This window comes from Tyto alba, unplaced genomic scaffold (assembly GCF_018691265.1).
Source record: "Tyto alba isolate M040663 unplaced genomic scaffold, T.alba_DEE_v4.0 Super-Scaffold_22, whole genome shotgun sequence".
Lineage (NCBI taxonomy): Eukaryota > Metazoa > Chordata > Aves > Strigiformes > Tytonidae > Tyto > Tyto alba.
The window spans coordinates 1,204,269-1,212,724 of record NW_024881296.1 but is presented as its reverse complement, the minus strand read 5'-3'; positions in this window follow the sequence as shown (position 1 = coordinate 1,212,724).

Below are 8,456 nucleotides of genomic sequence, written 5' to 3'. Positions count from 1 at the left end.
TTCACAAAAACCCTTCAGAATCCCTTGAGAAGAGGCGGTGGGAGTGAGGACCAGGAAAGCACCTGAGCATCAGTCTAAACCCCATCCGTATGGTCCCCCTTCAAACACAGCCCCGTGTGAGCAGCACTGGCTGCGGCAGAGCCAGATGCTCAAGGACTGGCCCCATGAATTGCAGTTTTACCAGCTAAATTGCTGCAGGACAGAAAGAAGGAGGCACTAGAAGTTTCTTAAGCGGAGCACATATATAATTACTTTGGGTTAGAGTCCAGCTGCATGAAGCTGGGTGAGCACGGCCTCTCCAGCTCTGCAATGTTTTGGCAAACCCTTTCGGAGCAAGGAAGGGCACGGCATGAAGCCAGCAGACACATCTGGCTGTCCAAGGACTACCCCGATGCCCCAGATGTGCTGCTCTCTGGATTTTTGCCCCCCTGGGTGTGCTTTGTGGGGGAGGGTCATCACTGGAGCCCCAGCTGTCCGGGCAAGCAGAGGTACTGGAATACATTTGGTTTGTGAACAAATAGCTGTCCTGACTGGGTTTCCTGATTGTTAAGGTGAAAACATCAGCCCTTCTTCTGCTCCTTGTTCGTAATTATCCCCCTTGTCATATCTTGTTCCTACATCTCCTTTAATTATTTTTTTAATCCAGTTGACTCCCCACCACAGTGTCTCTGACGCAAGCAGTCTCTCATCCTGTAGCCCAGAGAAATATTGATGTTGATCTTTTTTTCTTCACATTGAGTAGAATTAAGTGCCAGCTTCTGTCATGGCTACAAAACATTCTCCTCTCTCAGGAGAGGATTCTCTTTGGATAATTACTCATCACAAAATAGTACCTTCCCAAGTATCCCTCATTAATTATCCCCCTGGTCAAGATTTCCAGGACCTTTCAACTGCAAAAAACACCATGACACTGATGTCATGGTTTAACCTGATCTCATCTTAAACAGCGTAGCTCGGGTTTTGCAGGAAGTGTAGCCACGACTACAGAGAAATACTCGGGGTAAATACTCATGGTGGTGGTGGTGAAAATCTTAGCTGAGCTTTGTTTTATGGCAGCATTATGGCATCTGTGCTGCTAGAGGCACTTGCAGGATGCCTGGGTGAGTGGCTGGCTATGTAGTTCCTCATGACTCTGGATACCCAGGTGCAAAACCCATTTTTGCCTCTTGCATTGTGAATGTGGGCAAGAGAATCCAGTCGTTTGCATTTCCCTTCTTCAGACTGGAAAAGAAGGCGAAAATCGCTTTCCCCATCACAGGAGAGCCATACGGTGCTGCTACTGAAGGGGACTCGAGGAGGAACCCACAAAAGCTTTCCACAGGGATGTTGGGCGGTGGGATCATCCACCTGCCCCGAGGTACCAGCCGAACCTTTCTGTTGAGCCGCAAAAGAGTGAGGCACAGGTGACACTGGGCGAGCCGCGCAGGTCTGAGTACAAAACACGGCCTTAGCAAGGCTGCCACGTTGAGCTCTTCAGCTAAGCGTGGCAACAAAGACTGGGGGGGGGAAAAAAAAAAAAAAAAAAAAAAAAAAAAAAGAGTAAAATTCAAATACTGCCATCGCTTTCATGGTAATCAGCACAGCATTATGCAGAATGATTTGTAATTTTACACTGACGGCTATTATCTTCTGGCAGTCACCATGACTTAAACAAATGTCTGATATTGCAAGGGGCTGGGGTTTTTGTGCCTTTGACAAGAACCTCACCACAATAAGGAGCCCAAAGAGAGGGAAAGGCTGTTCTGCAGTCTCTGTTTCTCTCCTGATGTATGAATCGTGGCAGTCCTTCCTTGGCACTTATTATGCCCGGTGCTTACGGTAGCGCTTTGATGTCAACCCCGCTTGAAGCCCCTTTTGCATAGCAATAGAAGAAACACGCCCTGTGGACTTTGCTTGTAACATTCTCCCTTTCTGCGGGTGGAGAAGTGCTCAGAGTGAGAGGGGATGCAGGGCTAAACTCCACAGCTTGACACAACATGACAAATTCTGAATATGGGTGAGTAATGTCAAAGCAATATCCAGGCTCTTACTTGAGCAAAACCATCCTATTTTCTTTTTTAATTTTAAATGTCTTCTAGATAGACAAAGCAGGTTGCAAATGCCTAGGTAATAAGTGATTAAATAACTCTTTGGCTGTACAGGTTCACGGGAAATTGTCTAATCTTCCTTACAACTCATAAAACAAGGGAAGTAGGAAAGTAAGAAACACAAAAGAAAACAGAGAATGAGAAATAATCTATTTCGCCTCCACTTTTCTCTTGTCTTTTCAACTGAATGTCTTAGAAATTCAAATCTTGAACCACCCCAGTGACTGGGAGAGCTTTAGACTCACAAGCTGTCTGGTTCTGGACACTGAATAGAATCAAACACAAAATGGGATGAGGCTCCAGAGCTGGAATTCTCCAGTTTGGATTCATTCATGATATTAATATTTATCCTGCCATCAGGTCTTGTTCATTCAAGATGCCTGGGTTGCTCAGGCTCTCCCAGCAACCACAAGAATACCCTGCCAATCCACAGGGATTTCCTATAGCGCTATTTTTAGAAAAAATGTAGAATTTCAAATCAAAGAAAAACTGCTTAGGCCAGAGTTCCATCTGTGTCAAGACTGGGTGGTTTTCAATCAATCTTTTAATTAAATTTTCAAGTTTTGATGGAAAAGAAAGGAGGATTGACTACACTCTCTAGGAAAGTTTTTTAGGGAAAAATTTTGCCTTTCAGGCAAACCAGATATAATTTGCCCAAAGCTGATCCACACTCACAGAACTCCTTTGGTTTCTGGGGATATGTCTAGTTCTTTTCTGACTGCTTTTGATGGTTTAAGGTGTTGTTGGCACGAGTGAAGTATTTCTGGGCACTTTTTAAATGCTTTTAAGGTTTGGGTTTTGTTTTTTTTTTTTGCTTTTATTCTGGAAGCGTTAGTGTGCCCAACAGCTGACAAGCTGTTTCCAGCTCTAGTGGCTTGTCCAATAAAATATATTAACATTCCCTACAGCCTTGATACATTTCTGGGATGCTCAGAAAAATAAAGGGCTGCCATTCCCACCTCAAAGCCTCTTACTAAGTACTCCGCTTGATATGTTAAAACCCCACCGTCCTGAGGCGTTTGTAATGTAAAGTTGAGGGGATATAAGGTACTATCCCCTTCAGTTCCCACCGGGACAGATTCAAGATCATCCCCCTGGTATCTTCGGGAGACTTTAGCACAAACCCATGGCTTCTTTTTTTTTTAGAACTGTAAGCCACTTGTGAAAACCTTGCCTGATACCACCCAAAGCTCCTTTCGCCCAGAGAAAGATGTTTTGCAAAGTTACTTTTTCCTTGCAATACTTTATCTTTTCACTTTTTTCAGGAGCTCCTTTTTTTAGGGCAGGGAGGTGTTGGCATCTTTTTTTGAGATGTTGCACGCTGTCAAACACATGAAAAGCAAAGTGAGGTGGCCCGGTGGTCCCCCAAGGCAGAGAGACAGCCTTCCCAGGTGGCTACAGCACATCTGCCTGGGATTTCAGGCTCAGCAGCCCCTTCAGCCCGAGGCACGCGAACTTGGACACCTGGTTGATCAATATCAAACCAGCCCCATCCAAGTAAAGCCATTTTTATTTATTTCAAAGATAGGACCACTCTCCTTGGCCACTGGCAGCGGACACAGCTCTCCATCCCCCTCCTTCTCAAGCCTTGTCTAGGCCCTGGGGTCCTCTAATGTTTGAGATCTTCCCTTTGATCCCGGATTTAGCCTCGAGAAAAGTAAACTCTCCACCGCCCAGCTGGAGCCATCCAGGAGCTACTCCGCAATAAGCCTCTTCTCCTTTGTTTTGCCTGGGAATGTTATCTGAGTCATTGTTTTACCTTCCCTTCTCAGCCCCATCCAAGGTAATCCAAAATTATATATAAACCATAACACGGGGAATTTCCAGTTTGTGGGGTCTGTCTTCACCCATCTTTTGGCTGCCCACCTCGCCTTCTCCATCCTATTCCCCACCAGGTCGAGAGCTCATGAGATTACTTCCTCCCTTGAGGCGATGTCTCACCGGTCCCCCCATGGGTAGGATTTGCTGGGGTAATTCTGCACGGAGGATGAGGCCAGATCCTCATCCCTTTATGGCATTTGTGGGGGAGTGGGGTGTCCCTCATCTACCTGAACAGGGTGTCAATAAAAAACCCAAACCCCTAAGGCTCAGCTCTCTAACAGTGAGCAAGTCTGTAAAAAAAAAAAAAAAAAAAAAAAAAAAATTCAGACGGAGTTGACTTTTATTTCTCCACTCAGCTCCGTGTTTACCTCTGAACATCAGCACTCACAGCAGGTCTGTGTTTCCACATAACACACACCCCCTCCTTAGATAATTGCACTTAATTGCTGGTGTCAGTGGCTCAGACATCTGCCAGGCTCCACTGTGATTACAGCAATGGCGCTTGGAGGCTGAGCAGGCCCACCGCATGTGGTCCAAGCTGCATCCCGAGGATGCCTGGCGCTGCTCGTGCTCCCACCCTGCTCCGCTGGCAGTTCTGGAAAAATCAAAAAGACCCACGACCTGTTCCAGTGGGATGCAGAGGTTTGCTCCAGCATGCAGGCGACTCCAGCCAGTAGTTATCTAGGAGGTGCAAATAGTCCCTTTCATCTCAGCAAATTAACTCTGAAGGATAAAGATGGTGACAGAGCTGACAGCAGCTGAGTTTATCACAGCTTTTAATTTAGAAGAAACAACCCGCTAATGTGTGCTCTGAGCAGATGGATGTCAGGCAAGCCAGGGTTTTAGGAAGCACTCCTGATTTTTCCAGGCTTTTCTTCTTAAGACCTTCCTGCTACCTTTTTGTAGCCTCATGGAGAATCTGCCAGGGCCAAAGTGGGATGGTGGTGGAACGGTGGCCAGGGAAAGGCAGGAGGGACTGGCTGAAGGCCCTCTGAGCCAGGATGGGGTGCACTGAGACTGGTTTAACGTCTTCCCCGTGGGGATCTGCAATGGATAACCCTCTCCCATGAGCAGGGGATTTGCTCCCGGGGCTGTTGCTCGTACTGCTTTTCTCACCCAGAAAACACCCTCTTTGAAGGAAGGACCTCACAGAGTTTTATGAAGGCAGTAGTCCGGCCCCAGCAGATAATTGAGATGCCAGATTTGCAAAAGCCTCTGAAGCATTTTGTTCATTCTTTGAATGGAGTAGAGAGAGAACTGCTATTTTTCTGTCTTATTTTTCAAGCCCCTTACTTGCTTTTAGATTAGTTTCTGAAATACCCAGCACTGCAGGAAGGTTAGCAAGGGCTTGGTGTTCACCCCTTAGAGTACAAGCTGGTGTGAGTGGGCATGTGGTAACTCATAGCCTGCCTGCCTGCCCGGCCCTTCCCCTAAGAATCTGCCCACTGATGCGCACAGCACCAGGAATAGGGGTTTATTGCCAAATAATCCTTCATTCTTTGAAATCCTCTATCCCAGCACCCTGAAATATCAAGAGATAAATGCTAATTTCAAGAGGTTCCCCGAGCCGCGTTCACCGAGCTTGTTCACAGTGTTTATCTGTATCACTTCAGCCAAAAATTGTCATAATACTTCTTCTTGGCAATTATTTGAAAAAGCCCTTGCAATGTGCCACCTGCCCCTCCACACAATGTGCTTGTCCTGTTCTTTTACTGGCAGCTACAGGAACCAGATGCCAAGGTGCAGAAGATAATTTCCCCATGGCAAGGAACATCTGGCTCTTTGGCAAACTCAGAAGACCACTGTACTGACCAATCTCTTTGGTGTCTCTTTTGGTTGCACAATGAGGTTGTATGTCATCTGGCAGTAAAACCTTGCTCTTCCAGGCACCTTCTGTCTTCGGGTGACTTTTGAATGTAGAAGATTTGTTGCTTTGCCCAAAAGACCTGGTTTCTTGAAAGCTTCTCAGCTTATCCATGCCACCCTTGTTTCTCAGATGAACTTTTTTGCTAGCCTCAGACTTAACCACACTTCCACTATTTACAGTGGCCTCTTCTTTCCTTGTAAAAGGTTTATCTTACGTACTACATGAAGATGTGCTGACCTTTTCCCCACACACCTCATTTTTGTCTTCTGCCTGTCTCACCCAACTTCAAGCAGTTCTCTGAAAAACCCAAATAAGGAGTTTTGTCATCCTGGCTTGCCCCTGTAGTCAATGGCCCAGAAGACACAAGAAATATTTCTCCCAACAGGAGTTACAGCTAGGCAGGGCTGTCTTCTGTAGGGTCTCTCTTTCCACTGAGTCAAGATGAGGCCCTGAATGACCATGGTCCTATCTTGAACAGCTTGGTGATATGCTTCTAACTAGCTTGCAATTCACTTGTGCTATGATGATACCAGAGACACTTTGTCCAGACCTCAGTTGGGCATCACACAGGTATCTGGGCTAAGATCTGGACTGTGGGGCAGGGTGGGATTCTCCAGGTCCCAAACCAGAAGGACTCTGTGGATATCTGCTTCGGGGACACATTATGGGTATAAAAGAGCCAACAGCCACATGAGGTGCAAGACAGTGAAGAAAGTAGCCACTAACATTTTTTGGCTGATGAAAAACATGCCTTCTGTCTTCTATCAAACGCACTGAAATGTAGAGGCATTAAATTAAATAATTTCCTCCTTCTTTTTTTTTTTTTTTTTTTTCTTTTTCTACCCAGCAGGTTTTTTCATATATTAACATTTGCTCTACTAGAGTGGTGAATTATTGTGGTAGAACTAAACTACTGTGGCTTGAAGAGTTTTACAAAAATAGTTTTTCTATATTAGACAAACATGGAGTTTTGGTTAGTCTGAGGTAGCAGCAAATGAGGCAGAAATAAAAAACTTGGAAAGTTAAGAGACTGCTCTCTCTGTTCAGTTTGCTACTTACGTAGGGAGCATTCTTAATTTTATAAGAAACTTTCTTTACGCCCCTCCTTAATCCGATGTTGTTCTTTGCCAGGACCTTGAACATAAAAATTAAAAATAATGGGCCATCCTGCATCAATTATGAGACATTTGCACCTTGAGTGCAGCCCACTGCTATTATTAATCTATTATTAATTGTCCTTCTCCCAGTATGGATCAGGTAAACCGGGCTGCTTTGAAAACAGGCTTCCCCTGCACATCGATGGAAGGAGGGACGCTGGACAGGGTTTGGGATCCACATCTTGTTGCTCCTGGGGCACCTCTTGCCTGTTCCTCCTGCCTGCAGGGGAGAAGGGAAGTCCAGGAGCACAACTGCCCAGCCAGAAGTCACAGTCTTCACCGGGGCGGGGGGGGGGGGGGGGGGATGTCCTCCCAAAACCCACAGAGATGCTCATGCAGGAGGGTTTCTCCCTCGGGGCTTTCATTTCAGCAGCTCCAGCTAAGCAAACAGAGAGGGACCACCAGGTCCCTGTCACAGACGTGAGCGAAAGCCCCTGGAGACCAGGTTAGCACCAAGCTGGGTGTGGGGTAGCAGCTCTTGTGAAATGGCTGCGGGTTAAGTGCCTGAGTGGAAAAACTTTACTGAGAGGTGCATTGTGCTGCCTAAAAATAACTACCACTTCTTTATCCAAACCACATCCCTCCGGAGAGCTTCAGCATTTAAGCACATTTGGATGCTAAGAGGAATCCTAATCAGTGAGACATTTCGCTTTGGCCACAGACCTCTCTGAAGTCACTGGGAAGCATCCGCAGAGGCGATGGGAGAACTTGGCTGTCACCCATGCCCACGCACTGCAGCAGCGAGTTTGCTGGTTTAGTGGTTTCCTTTAATTGGGGTGATTGCTCGCATGCAGAGGAGCAAATGAAACTCCTGTGAACTCGGCTATATAAAGAAGCTCATGCCTAGGCCTGGCAAGGCTGGATGGGCTGACAGGGGCGGGAGGTCTCACTTGTCACCCCACCCTCTGCCCTGGGGGGAAATAGATCCCCTCCAGACACTGTGTTTGCCTTTTCAAGAGTGTTCATCTAGAGGGAAGAGGTTCTCCAGGACCTGGTGGCTTCCCATGGGCCGTCTGCTGCAGACTTTGAGGAGGCCATGACCTGTCGCGCTGAACTTGTGTCTCCAAGATCGTTTCTCATCTGCCTCCCCCATCGGCAGGACTCCTGCACCTTGTCCTCAAGCAGGTGGACGGGGTCTTGGATGGGAAGGGCCAAGATCCAGCTGAATCCAGCAGCTCCTGTTCCTCCACCACCCTCACCCTGACGGGGCTGCCCTGCATGGAGCTTGGCTTTGCACAACAGCAGACGATTCAAACATTATTTAAAAAAAAAAAAAAAAAAATCAAAATTGTCCCACAACAGGTCCACTCTCTAAAATGCCTCTTTTTCTTCCTTCCCAGAGACTTTCTTTCTTTAAATTTAAGATGGTGCTGGTCACCTTTGCTCCAAAAATACACAAAGCTGCTGCATAACTATTTTCCAAATAATTAATCTTTCCAGTGGAATAACTTAAAGCCCCACGTTTCCTGTTATGTTATACAGCTGCAATTTGTAACGAGAGATCCCGCACTGTGCTACGTGGGC